The sequence below is a fragment of the Lupinus angustifolius genome, chromosome LG13 (genome assembly GCF_001865875.1).
Source record: "Lupinus angustifolius cultivar Tanjil chromosome LG13, LupAngTanjil_v1.0, whole genome shotgun sequence".
NCBI lineage: Eukaryota > Viridiplantae > Streptophyta > Magnoliopsida > Fabales > Fabaceae > Lupinus > Lupinus angustifolius.
In genome coordinates, this window is record NC_032021.1 from 6,650,377 (window position 1) to 6,663,191 (window position 12,815).

Here is a 12,815-nt window from a genome sequence, read left to right on the forward strand (position 1 = left end):
AAAATCATTTTCCTCAACCCAACATCACATGGCACAAAAACTCTTCCTCTAAATCTCAAAAGACCATTAGCGTCGACATGGAGTTCATTCTCTTTCCCACTTACTACTAGAGCTTTATTAACTTGTAACTTTTGATCTATCATCTGCATCTCCTTTATTTGATCGAAGAACTCATTTGTCACCTTAAGCACTCCCAGAATTATACTTCTTGAGTTCACTTGAATCGCCAAATTCATATCTCTAAATTCCTCTATCAATTTCATTTCTCGCACCATTAAGGCAGACACGTGTAATGATTTTCGACTTAGTGCATTTGCTACCATTTTACCTTCCTAGGGTGATATTGAAGACCAACATCATAATCGTTGAGAAATTCCATCCATCGCCTTTGTCTCATATTCAACTCTTTTTGATCAAACAAATATTTTAAACTCTTGTGATCACTAAAGATCTCAAATCTCACGCCATAAAGATGCTGCCTCCATATTTTCAAAGCAAAGACAACATCAACTAATTCTAGATCATGAGTTGGATAATTTTGCTCATGTTGTCTTAATTGTCTCGAAGCATAAGCAACGACCTTCCCATCTTGCATCAACATACAACCCAAACCTTGCTTTGAAGCATCACAATATACATTGAAGTGACTGTCTACACATGGAAGAATCAATACAAGGGCAGACGTCAACCTCTGTTTTAGCTCTTGAAAGTTCTCCTCACACCTTGTTGTCCAAACAAACGGTTGTCCTTTTTTGGTCAACTTAGTCAATGGCAAAGCTAAGTTTGAGAACCCTTCAACGAATTTTCAATAATAACCAGCTAGTCCATGAAAGCTTCTAATCTCTATTACCAATTTTGGAGTAGCCCATTCCATCACGGCTTCAACCTTAGAAGGATCCACTGCAATTCCTTCCTTAGATATGACATGCCCAAGGAAATTCACATACTCAAGCCAAAATTCACATTTTGATAATTTGGCATAGACATGATTGTCCTTTAAAATCTTTAGTACAACTCTCAGATGCTCAACATGTTCTTCTCTACTCTTAGAATACACAAGGATATCATCTATAAATACCACCACAAAAGAATCTAGGTATAGATGAAAAATCATATTCATGTAATCCATGAATATTGTCGGAGCATTAGTCACACCAAATGGCATCACAAGGTACTCATAATGTCCATATCGTGTCATAAAAGCAGTATTAGGAACATCTGTTGTCTTAACTCTAAGCTGATGATAACTTGACCTTAGATGAATCTTAGAGAATACGACAGCTCCCCTCAACTAATCCATCAGATCATCAATTCTAGTCAATGGATACTTGTTCTTAATTGTTACTTTGTTCAACTCTCTGTAATCTGGCCTCATAATGCCATCCTTCTTCTTAACCAACAACATTGGAGTACCCCAAGGTGAAACACTTGGTCGAATGAACTTCTTGGTCAATAAACCTTCTAGTTGATTTTTTAACTCAGCCAATTCTAGTGGTGCCATCCTATAAGGCTATTGAGATGGGTCCAGTTCTAGGTACTAAATCAACTGAGAACTCCACTTCTCTCATTGGTGGTAAATTGGGAATGTCATCAGGAAACACATATGTGAACTCACTTACTATTGGCAAATCCTTGATATTTGGCTTCTTCTCTCCTTCGAATGAAGCTAAAAGAATGTAAGCAAGCGCTCCCTCCTTTAGAGAAGTCTTCACTTCATTGGCTGACATGGATCTCTGGCAACTAGGAGTGTCAGAGGTCTAACTAGGTTCACCAAATACTATAGTTTTCTCAAAATAATTCAGAAGTACTCGGTTAGCAAATAACCAGTCCATCCCAAGAATCACATCTATTTGGGATAACGGTAAGTATATCAAGTCTATCAAGAAGGTCATGTTGTTTACAACAATAGGGCACTTGAAACATAAAGTGGAAACTGTAACGGGTGCGTTGGTAGGGGTAGATACAATCAAGTCAAAGGGTAGGGAATCTACTTGTAACCCTAGTTGTTTCACACAATTAAAATATATGAAAGAGTGTATCGCACCCGAATCAAATAACACAAATAAGAGGACGTCATTCACAAGACATGTACCTTAGATCAAACCATCAACATTTGCAAGCTCATAACCACTCATTGTAAAAACTCTTCACGTTGCCCTAGGTCTCCCAACTCCCACCACATTCATACTCTACTTCAACTTCGGACAAAACCTGTTGATGTCTCCCAATTCTTTACATTAGAAACAAACATTCCCTGATCCCGGACAAATAGCTCCAAAGTGATGTCGACCACATTTGTTGCACCAAGGTGGAGAGTTCATTGGTTGGCCCTCAGGTGGAGTTGCATTAGCACTCTTCATTCCTTGAGAACTAGGTCCTCGATAGCCAATAGGTGGAGTGTATGGCTTCTTATTGTCATAAAACATCTTCCCTTTTCCTCTTCCTTGCATCTGGTTCCGCTGAGGTCCAAAATTTATCTAAGGATTCACATTCCTCAAAGCAACATCCCTTGCCTTCATGTCATCTTAAAAAATTCTACACTTTTTGATCAGGGTTGGAAAGTCATTGATTTCTTGATGGTCGAACATCATCTTCAACTCAGGCTTCAAACCAATTTCAAACTTGGCACACTTTGATCTTCTGTCATCATCTAGATCATAATAAGGGCAATACTTGGCCAATTCCTCAAACTTGGCAGCATATTCCCCCACAGTCATGTTCCCTTGCTCCAACCGCAAAAAATCTAGCTCCTTCTTCCTCTTAAGATCTGCAGGAAAATACTTTTGGAGAAACTTCCCCTTAAAAGCTTCCCAAGTAACTGCATGTTCTTATGCCTCCATCTATCGCCTAGTATATTCCCACCAGTTCTCAGCCTCCATAATCATCATATAGGAAGCATAAGTCACCTTTTTTGCATCATTGCAAGCCATAGCTTGGAAGATCTTTTCCATTTCTTGAATCCAATCATTAGCAGCACCAGGAGCGAATCCACCCTGAAATTGACTTCGATTGCGCTTACAGAACTCATCTAGTCCATGATATTCACCTAGTCGTTGTGGTGGAATTGGATATTGATTAGGAATCTGGTTGACATTTTGATTCAGATTCTGTAAATTCTCATTCATATTTTGCTGAACAGCTGCCATTTTGAACCAATAAATCATTATGACCATGACCATGTCCATGTCCCAACATAATCAATATGCACTCAAAGTACATCAGAACCAAAAGTTCATAATAATTGAATTTCACTCTCATGTAATTACAAACAAACAAACAATTCACAAACAAAGTCATACAAGAAGCATGTAAGGCCACGCCCTAGGCCGTAAGACTGTCCTTAGCTCTGATACCACTAAATTTAACACCCCAATTTTCACATATGAAAATATATAATTTCAAGGTATGATTTACTAAATAATATTCAAGATAAAGGAAATTTGTCAAAGATAATATTAGATACTGTCTTTTCCAATAAAATCAACAAAATGTTAAAATACCAAGAAAATGTGGATGTATATCACAATCTAATCCTACCAGAGCATAAGGGTACTAACACAATTACACAAAATAAAAATAGAGGACTTCGTCAGTCACAGTTAAACTATACTGCTTTAAATCTTCGACAAGCTACTCAGCTACTCCACCTACAATTCATTTATACATACAAAAAACAAACAACATCGAGGTAGTAAGACATTAAATCATGAAAAAACGACAAAATGGATTTATAAAGAATCATAACATTAGAGCAACACAAACAATTGCAATGCCATAATTAGACAATATACACAATAATTATTATATCTACTCATAACAAATATGCACAATAATGAAAGATGTTAGAGGATTAGGTATTGAGATGTATACACCATGATTAAGTGATCTCTCATGCTATGGTCATGCAATTCCTCCAACCAATCACCATCAATTGCCTGAAGTCCAAGACCCTAGTGGGAAAGCAATCGGCAGTACATATTTCCTTAACAACGGCAAGTAATAATATCTATTGTTTTCCAGTACTTCTATCAGAAGGCTTACGTGGTAAGCCCAGTCCGTTTCAAGAATCTTCCCTACCGATCATGAAATGCGCAAGCCGTGTCAGAGACCGCTTAGTTTGCATGTTGGACTATCCTGGTCATATGGTTTATAAGACCAGACCCTCACTGGATCATCCCACCTAAGCAATCCCTTAAGGCTTCTTGACGAACCACAATCATTTCCGCCCCTATCCAATTCCGAATGATATTTCTATCATCGTATCTTTCCATTTTCTCCAATTCCAATTAAAAATGCAATGATGTATGCACACTGATCAAAGTGAGTCCACTAAGTCTTTTTATCAATATTATCTCAATTTCAATTTCCAATAACATCAACTAAGTTAGTGGTCTCAGCCCCAATGCAATTTTTATCATATAAATGTCCTGAGGACGAGCTTAAGACATAACTTTGTGATCAAAATAAATGGGTAATATCCCAAGGTCACTACACTTTCAAGTGCGTGAATCTCCAATAATACTCACTAGTTGGAGGATCCTTAGACTAAAATGATTAATGAAGGGTCAATTATCTTGATTGTTATGGACTTCCTCATTTTATCATTTTGGTCATGAATATTAAAATATTGTGTCTTGATTGAATCATTATATGTTTGATAATGATGGCTTACTGATATGACTTTTTACTATTATTAGATTACTATAATTAGTAATGAATGTCTATGTTTTACTTATCATAGTGATAGTGATCACAACAAAATTCAGATGTGAAGGAGAATTATTTGCAGTTACTTGAGAGCGTTCTAATACCAATATGTCTAATGCTTCTCCCTCACCTGGATTTACGTAAGCTCCTTTGTCCAACCAATACACTAGTTCCTCCGTCATCTCCCTCAAACTTATGATCGTTTCTCATACACATGCCAATAACAATCAAAGCAACAAATTAGATTCTACTCTACTTAAAACTAACAACTAGTCTATTACTGATCAAAAATTTATAACTCACAAGCACACAATTTATATCTAATTGACTCGTACCTTTTATTCAAGGCCCCAAATTTTAAAACATATTAATTATTACTCAATTTATAAGAAGACACAAAAGATTGACAGTAATGTGCGCACAAATTCTACACTTGCACTTGAGATATTTGCTTTGGTTATAAATATTTTAAACAAGGACTTACGTAACATGAGTGACAATGGGTAGCAATAGCAATGTCCTAAAGGGTATAAGTTTTCCATCCTCCAAACAGAAAATTCTATGTTTCTATAAGAGTTACCTATTCCCTAATAAGGTGAGTTTATTCATTATCCATCATATATTATTATGCTATTTTTAGAAATGCTTCAAGTACTTAGTTGTTTTATAAAGCATGATGAAATTGTGATAAAGGGATACACCAAAACTAGACTTGTTTTGAAAATTTTTTGCAATACTAATAAACTTGACTTGGTTTTTCTTGCTGAACCCATGATACACTTTGATGTAGTTCATTTATCATTTTGGAACTCTCTTAATCTTAAGGTCTTTGCCTCTAATGACAGACCTGAGTTAAGCCCTTCTCTTTGGGGCCTTTGCAGATTAGATATGGACCCTTCTGTGATCAGAACTTCCAACCAACACTTTTCTATTTCTGAGGTTTTCTTTTATAGGTGCGGTTTATGCTCGTGCTAGGTATGCAGTTAGAAGAAGTCTTTGGCTCAATCTACATGAGGATATGGTCAATCATCAGGGACCTTGGTGTCTCATAGGAGATTTCAATGCTGTTTTGGGAGCCTATGAATGCAGAGGTCCCTCTCTACCTAATAGGATTTCCTGCACTGAATTCAATAGATTCTTAGATGACAATTTGTTAATCAATATTCCCACCATTGGTGCCAATTTTACTTGGACTAATAGAAGACTTGGGGCTGCTAACACTGAGAGAAGATTGGATAGAGCTATCTGCAATGATGATTGGATTAATAATTGGAACCTAGTGTCCTGCTGCTCTTTGCCTAGACTGGCTTCTGATCACCACCCTCTGATGCTTACTCTAGTCAATGATATTCCTCCAAGGCCTTCATCCTTTAGATTCCACAAAATGTGGCTTCATAATGAGGACTGCAAAAGAGTGGTGAGTCACATTTGGCACACTAGAATCACTGGTTGTCCTATGTACATCCTTACTCAAAAACTCATTATCCTAAAAAATGAGCTCAAGCACTGGAACAAAACAGTATTTGGGAACATTCATCACAAGGTCACTCTGGCTAAGAACAATGTTGACCAAGTACAAAACTGCATCAGGGACTCTGGTCCTTCTGATCAACTCTACCATCAGGAGGACCTGGCTCAATCTGAGCTCCTTAAAGCTTTGCAAATTGAAGAGATATTCTGGAAGGAAAAAGGCTAGAATTAACTGGCATAACTTTGGGGACAGAAACACTGCTTACTTTCACAAAATTGCTAAGATCAAACATGTTACTAAAGCCATGTCTTTGATTAAGTCTGGTGATGTGCTGCTCACTGAACATGATGCTATAGCCACTCATGCTCTTGATTACTACACTAACCTATTTGCCTCTCCTAATTTATTGACCTCTAATAATTTGATTCAGGAGGTTATCCCTACGCTGGTTAATGAGGCTGACAACCTCATGATTTCCTCTATTCCCACTGATGTTGAAATAAAGAGTGCTGTTTTTGATATGAATGAGGACAGTGCCCCTGGTCCTGATGGCTATGGGGGAACTTTTTACACTAATTTTTGGGACATAATCAGTATGGATGTCTGCAAGTCAGTGAGGCAATTCTTCCAACAAAACTGGTTGATGCCTAACTTGAACTCTAGCAATGTCATACTCATTCCTAAGATGCAAGGTGTTGAGAGAATTGAGGACTTCAGGCCAATTGCCCTGGCCAATTTTCAATTCAAAATCATCACCAAAGTCCTAGCTTCTAGACTTTCTATGGTGGCTCCCAAAATCATCTCTTCTCACCAAAGAGGCTTTATACATGGCAGAAGCATTAAAGACTGTATTTGCATTGCCTCTGAAGCCATCAACATGTTAGATCACAAGACATTTGGAGGCAACATAGCTATCAAGCTTGACATAAAAAAGGCATTTGACACTCTTGAGTGGGATTTCCTCCTCCAAACTCTCAAGACTTTTGGTTTTAACCAAACCTTCATCAAATGGATATCTCTAATCCTTCATTCTGCCAAACTCTCTATCAATGTCAATGGTCATAACATAGGGTTCTTCAATTGTTGCAGGGGTGTGAGGCAAGGGGACCCTTTATCACCTATTCTCTTCTGTCTTGCTGAGGAGGTGCTTAGTAGAGGTATCACTAAGCTTGTGATTGATAACAAGCTTTCAACCATCACTGGCCCAATGAACTTACAATCTCCTAGCCATGTCCTCTTTGCTGATGACATCTTGATCTTTTGTAAAGCTTCTAAAAGGAACCTTATCTGCCTTAAGAAGCTTGTGAAGGACTATGCAATGGCTTCTGGCCAACAAATAAATATCAGCACTTCTACACTAGCAACACAAATCACAACAGAATAGCCTCTATCTAGCCTCTATCTCAGCTACTCTTGGTTTTTGCAGGGCTCTCTCCCCTTCATTTATCTTGGCATTCCTTTATTCAAAGGCAAACCCAAAAAGCTTCATTTGCAGCCTATAGCTGACAGAATCATCAACAAAATGTCCAAGTGGAAAGGTTCTTCTCTTTCTTTAATGGGAAGAGTGGAGCTGGTGAGATCCATCATTCAAAGCATGCTTGCCTTCAATTTTCAGGTATACAAATGGCCTTCTAGCTTATTATCCCAGGTTGACAATTGTGCTAGGAACTTCATCTGGTCTGGGGATATTTCTGTCAAAAAACTTGTGACAGTAGCTTGGCACCTTTATTCAAAGGCAAACCCAAAAAGCTTCATTTGCAGCCTATAGCTGACAGAATCATCAACAAAATGTCCAAGTGGAAAGGTTCTTCTCTTTCTTTAATGGGAAGAGTGGAGCTGGTGAGATCCATCATTCAAAGCATGCTTGCCTTCAGTTTTCAGGTATACAAATGGCCTTCTAGCCTATTATCCCAGGTTGACAATTGTGCTAGGAACTTCATCTGGTCTGGGGATATTGCTGTCAAAAAACTTGTGACAGTAGCCTGGCATAAAGTCTGTTCCTACATGGAAGAGGGGGGTCTTGGAATTAAATCTTTCAAATGCTTAAACAAGGCCTATCTGTTGAAGCTAACTTGGGAGCTCAAAACTTCTAATCTGGATTGGGCAATTTTCTTTAGATCTAAGTTCAATTGCCAGGGACACACAACTCCTAAATACTCTAAATCCTCTATATGGCCTGGAATCCGTGATAATTGGCTTCAAGTAAGCATCAATTCTATCTGGCTAGTTGGTGATGGTTTGAGTGTTAATTTTTGGAAGGACAATTGGCTTGGTGAGCCTCTTGTTGATGCTTTAAACATTCCTATAATCATTCATGGTGATCTCCAGGGCTCTATTGCTAACTTCACAGTGGATTCTAAAACCATAATTCCAGGAGAGCTTAATAGGAACTTTCCTTCCCTTTCCAATGATATAGCAGCCTACAAGAGACACAAGGGTCAGGACAAGTTGATTTGGATGCCTTCTTTGGATGGTTCTATGACTTCCAAAGATGCTTTCCAATTTGTGCACAAAGTTGGAGACAAGCCTTCCTGGTGTAAACTGATTTGGTCCTCTTTTCTTCCTCCTTCCAAATCTTTCACAGTGTGGAGATTGTACCATAGGAAAATGCCTACTGATGATCACCTACAACAAAGAGGTTGTAATCTAGCTTCCAAATGCAACTTATGCAATTGCCATGTTGAAACAGAAGATCATCTATTTTTCAACTGCTCTGCTGCCAAAGATATCTGGAATTGGTTTTCTGATAAATTCACAATCAAAATCAACCATTCTTCTATTCATTCAATCATTAAGGATTGTGCTGCTATTAAAGGAAGTCAACTAAGAGAGGTGAGCATAGCTTGTGTTGTGCATAGCATTAATACTATCTGGTTCTGTAGGAACCAGAAAAGATTTGATGACAGACTGATTTCCTCTATCAATGCTCTATCTAGAATAAGAAGAGAGACCTCTTATTCGGGTTCTTACACTTCTTCAGCAGTGGCTTCAGGCAGTCTTCAAGAGCTTCAAACTTTAAAATTCTTCAACATTACTCTCAAGCTTAGTAAAGCTCCTAATTACATTGAAGTCCTATGGAAGTCTCCTCAATGGAATTGGACAAAAGCTAACACTGATGGTGCTGCTCACGGGAATCCTGGTCCAGCAGGTGGAGGAGGCATTTTTCGTGATCATAATGCAAACTTCATCTATGCTTTTGCCAACTTTCTAAATGTGCATAATGCAATCCATGCTGAACTGCATTCAGCAATGAAGGCAGTGGACATAGCTTTTAAAAAGGGTTGGCATAACCTTTGGCTTGAGAGTGACTCTATGTTGGTTCTGGATATTTTCAGTGGGAATTCTAAGGCTCCTTGGAAGCTATCTAATGATTGGCAAATTTGTAAATCTAAGATTGCTCAAATGAATTTCAAAATTTCCCACATATATACAGAAGGCAATGCTTGTGCCGACAAACTTGCTTCTTATGGCATTTCTTCTCACACTAATTCCATTTGGTTCTCTACTCCTCCCTTCATAATTGAGGATTTTGCTAGGAATAGGCATGATCTCCCGAACTATAGATTTCGGAACTTGTAACATGCTTATTGCCTTTGTTTGTACCTTCTTTCATCTATATATTTCGGTGCTATTGCACCTTGCTTAAAAAAAAAAAAATTGCAACACATAGATGAAAAGTAATTGCTATAGTTGGACAATCAAATGCTTTTATGTGTGTATATATATATATATGAATGAAACAAACATTAATTTCAAAGGGCAGATAAACTGAAAAGGCAGAGTTTGAGATAAAAGGTACGTAACAGGGCCTCTTTCCATATACCAAAAGAACAAAACCAAAAGTGTAGAGAATTTAAACGTAACCCCAAAAATTTGCTAAAAGTGCAGAGAATTTTATCACAGTGATTTACAGCAAATGGAGTTGCACAATTCATCTCATCTTATACCTAATCAATGAAGAATTCAAGCAAAATTATGAGAAAGAGAGTATACCAGATTTGCTTTTCTTTCTCTTTATTTCTCCGATGCAGTTAGGGTCAATTAGAAAGTGCAGTTTTTCTCTTCCTTTCCCCACTCAGCACATGTGTTTGTAATTATTAATTAGGGCAAAGTTCTATTTACACTATTATTTAATCTTATCTTACCAAAATAGTAAAATTCAATTTTATCACCAAGTAACTAGAATCAATCAGATAATCATAAGAGAATAACCATCTAGCCTATCTAGATAATTTTCTAGAGATAATTATGATAAAGATTAACTAAATAATTATGGGTTGACTATTAACTGTTACGTATCAGTGGCTAAAATACACCTAGAAGGGGTTGAATAGGTGTAGCGGTCAGAGTATCCGCTTTTCAAAAACAACAAATAATGCTGAAATAACCCCAGATTAATCGATTAACAGAGTAGAAATAATCGACTAACGCAGTCAATTTAATCGTTTAAAATAGCTCAGATTATACAAATAGATTCGGTTTCTTGCACGACAATCAACCGAGATTGAAACACATATACAGAGCTAACAGATATATCAGAGTTAAAGCAAATATACAGAGCTAACAGATATATCAGAGTTACAACAGTATAGTATAGAAACAGAATATAGCAATTAAAACAACTATACAAAGTAATCGATTAAAGCAATAAAGAGAGAGAGAAAGAAAAAGCGTGCAACAAGATTTTTATCCTGGTTCGTTTGTGTGACCACTTGCAAACTACATCCAGGCCTCCCGACTGATTTGGGAGATTTTTCTTCACTATAATTGAAATAATGTTTTACAAACAATTCTTCCAATTACAACATTTAGACTCTTACTTGAAACTAAAAGAACCTTATCCCTTGGTTTGACTCTCTTCCTACCGCCCAAGAAAACCTTTCTTGCGGTGTAGCCTCAGCCAAGAACCTATTCTTTCTATCAAGAACTCTAACTCTAAGCTAATGAAGATACAACACAATCTCGTTGGTGGTAAGACACCTTGAGATTCCTAAAGTTACAACACTTTTTACAACAAAAACGTAGAGTAATCTAAAGCAATTATAGTGCTCAAATTTAACAATTAAGACCTTACTCTACAACTCTAACACAAGTCTCATATAACATGATAATGCATTAGTTAAAAACAGATTTTACAGAATACTAAATCTTCACAAAAACATCAATGAATGCATGAACATGTGAGATGAAATGATGAGAAATTAAACATGAAATGCCTCTCAATCCTAAAGCATAGAATTCTCTCTTTTCTAATCTCACAAATGCAATGTCATATAGATGCAGCAATTAACACGAAATATGCTCTAACTCTCATAAAACCTAACATACAAGTTATGGCTTAAGTTCTGAAAATACAGTTTATAAAGAATCACTTTTGTAGCCCAATTAATCGATTAAAACCGTGGTTAATCGATTAACGTCTTACAAAATTGTAACTGGTTCTGTTTTTCCAAGTTTTCTGTTTCAACAGCTTTCAAAAACTTATGTTAATCGATTAAAACATGCGTTAATCGATTAACTGCATATTTCCTTTCAAATTGCAAAACTCAAATACGTTATGCACTTAATTTATACATGTTCAACACTAAGTTTATGCCTAGGATGCATAAATTACATGTATTTATGTGATGCATGAACATATTATAAATGACATATCTCAAAACTAAAATGATTTAAAGTTGTATGCATATGAGACATGTATTGAGTTTACCTAAGCCTTAGACTCAACTTAAACTAATCACTAGTCTAAGTCTAATACCAATCTTGAGACTTAAGCAGGTTGATTTGTTGATGATCTTCAAGCTCTTATAAACACAAGTTGTCCTCATCAAAACCAAAATATATAGGTGGGAAAGCTTTCCAAAGTGCTTCTCTTGACATGCACACTTTCATTAACAAATAAATCTATTTGCAAATTAGTTGAAAATTTTGCGGTGTTACACCCTAGGCAAACTAATCATCAACATGGTCTTATAGCTTTGCATCATGCTTTGTTAAGGGTTTCCAAGGAAAACTTATAATGCTAAATAGTCACATTTGAAAGTGCGCATGTCAAGATAGCACTTTGGAAAGCTCTCTCTATGTGTTTAGTTTTGATGAGGACAACTTGTGACTATGAAAGCTTGAAGATCATCAACAAATCAACATGCTTAAGTCTCTAGATTGGTATTAGACTTAGACTAATAATTAGTTTAGGTTGAGTCTAAGGCTTAGGTAAACTCTATACATGTCTCATATGCATAAAACTTTAAATCATTTTAAGTTTTGAGATATGTCATTTATAATAATGTTCATGCATCATATAAATACATGTAATCTGTTCATCCTAGGCATAAACTTAGTGTTGAACATGTATAAATTAAGTGCATAACATATTTAAGTTTTGTAATTTGAAAATACACTTAGAAACATGTTGTTAATCGATTAAGGCATGATTTAATCGATTAACATAAGTTTTTGAAAAGTGGTTGAAACTGAAAAACTTGAAAAACAGAATCAGTTATGATTTTAAACCGCGTTAATCGATTAACCAAGGTTTTAATCGATTAACTGGGCGGCAGAACTGATTCTTTATAAACTGCGTTTTCAGAACTGAAGTCATAACTTGCAAGTTGCATTTTTTAGAGAGTTAGAGCAT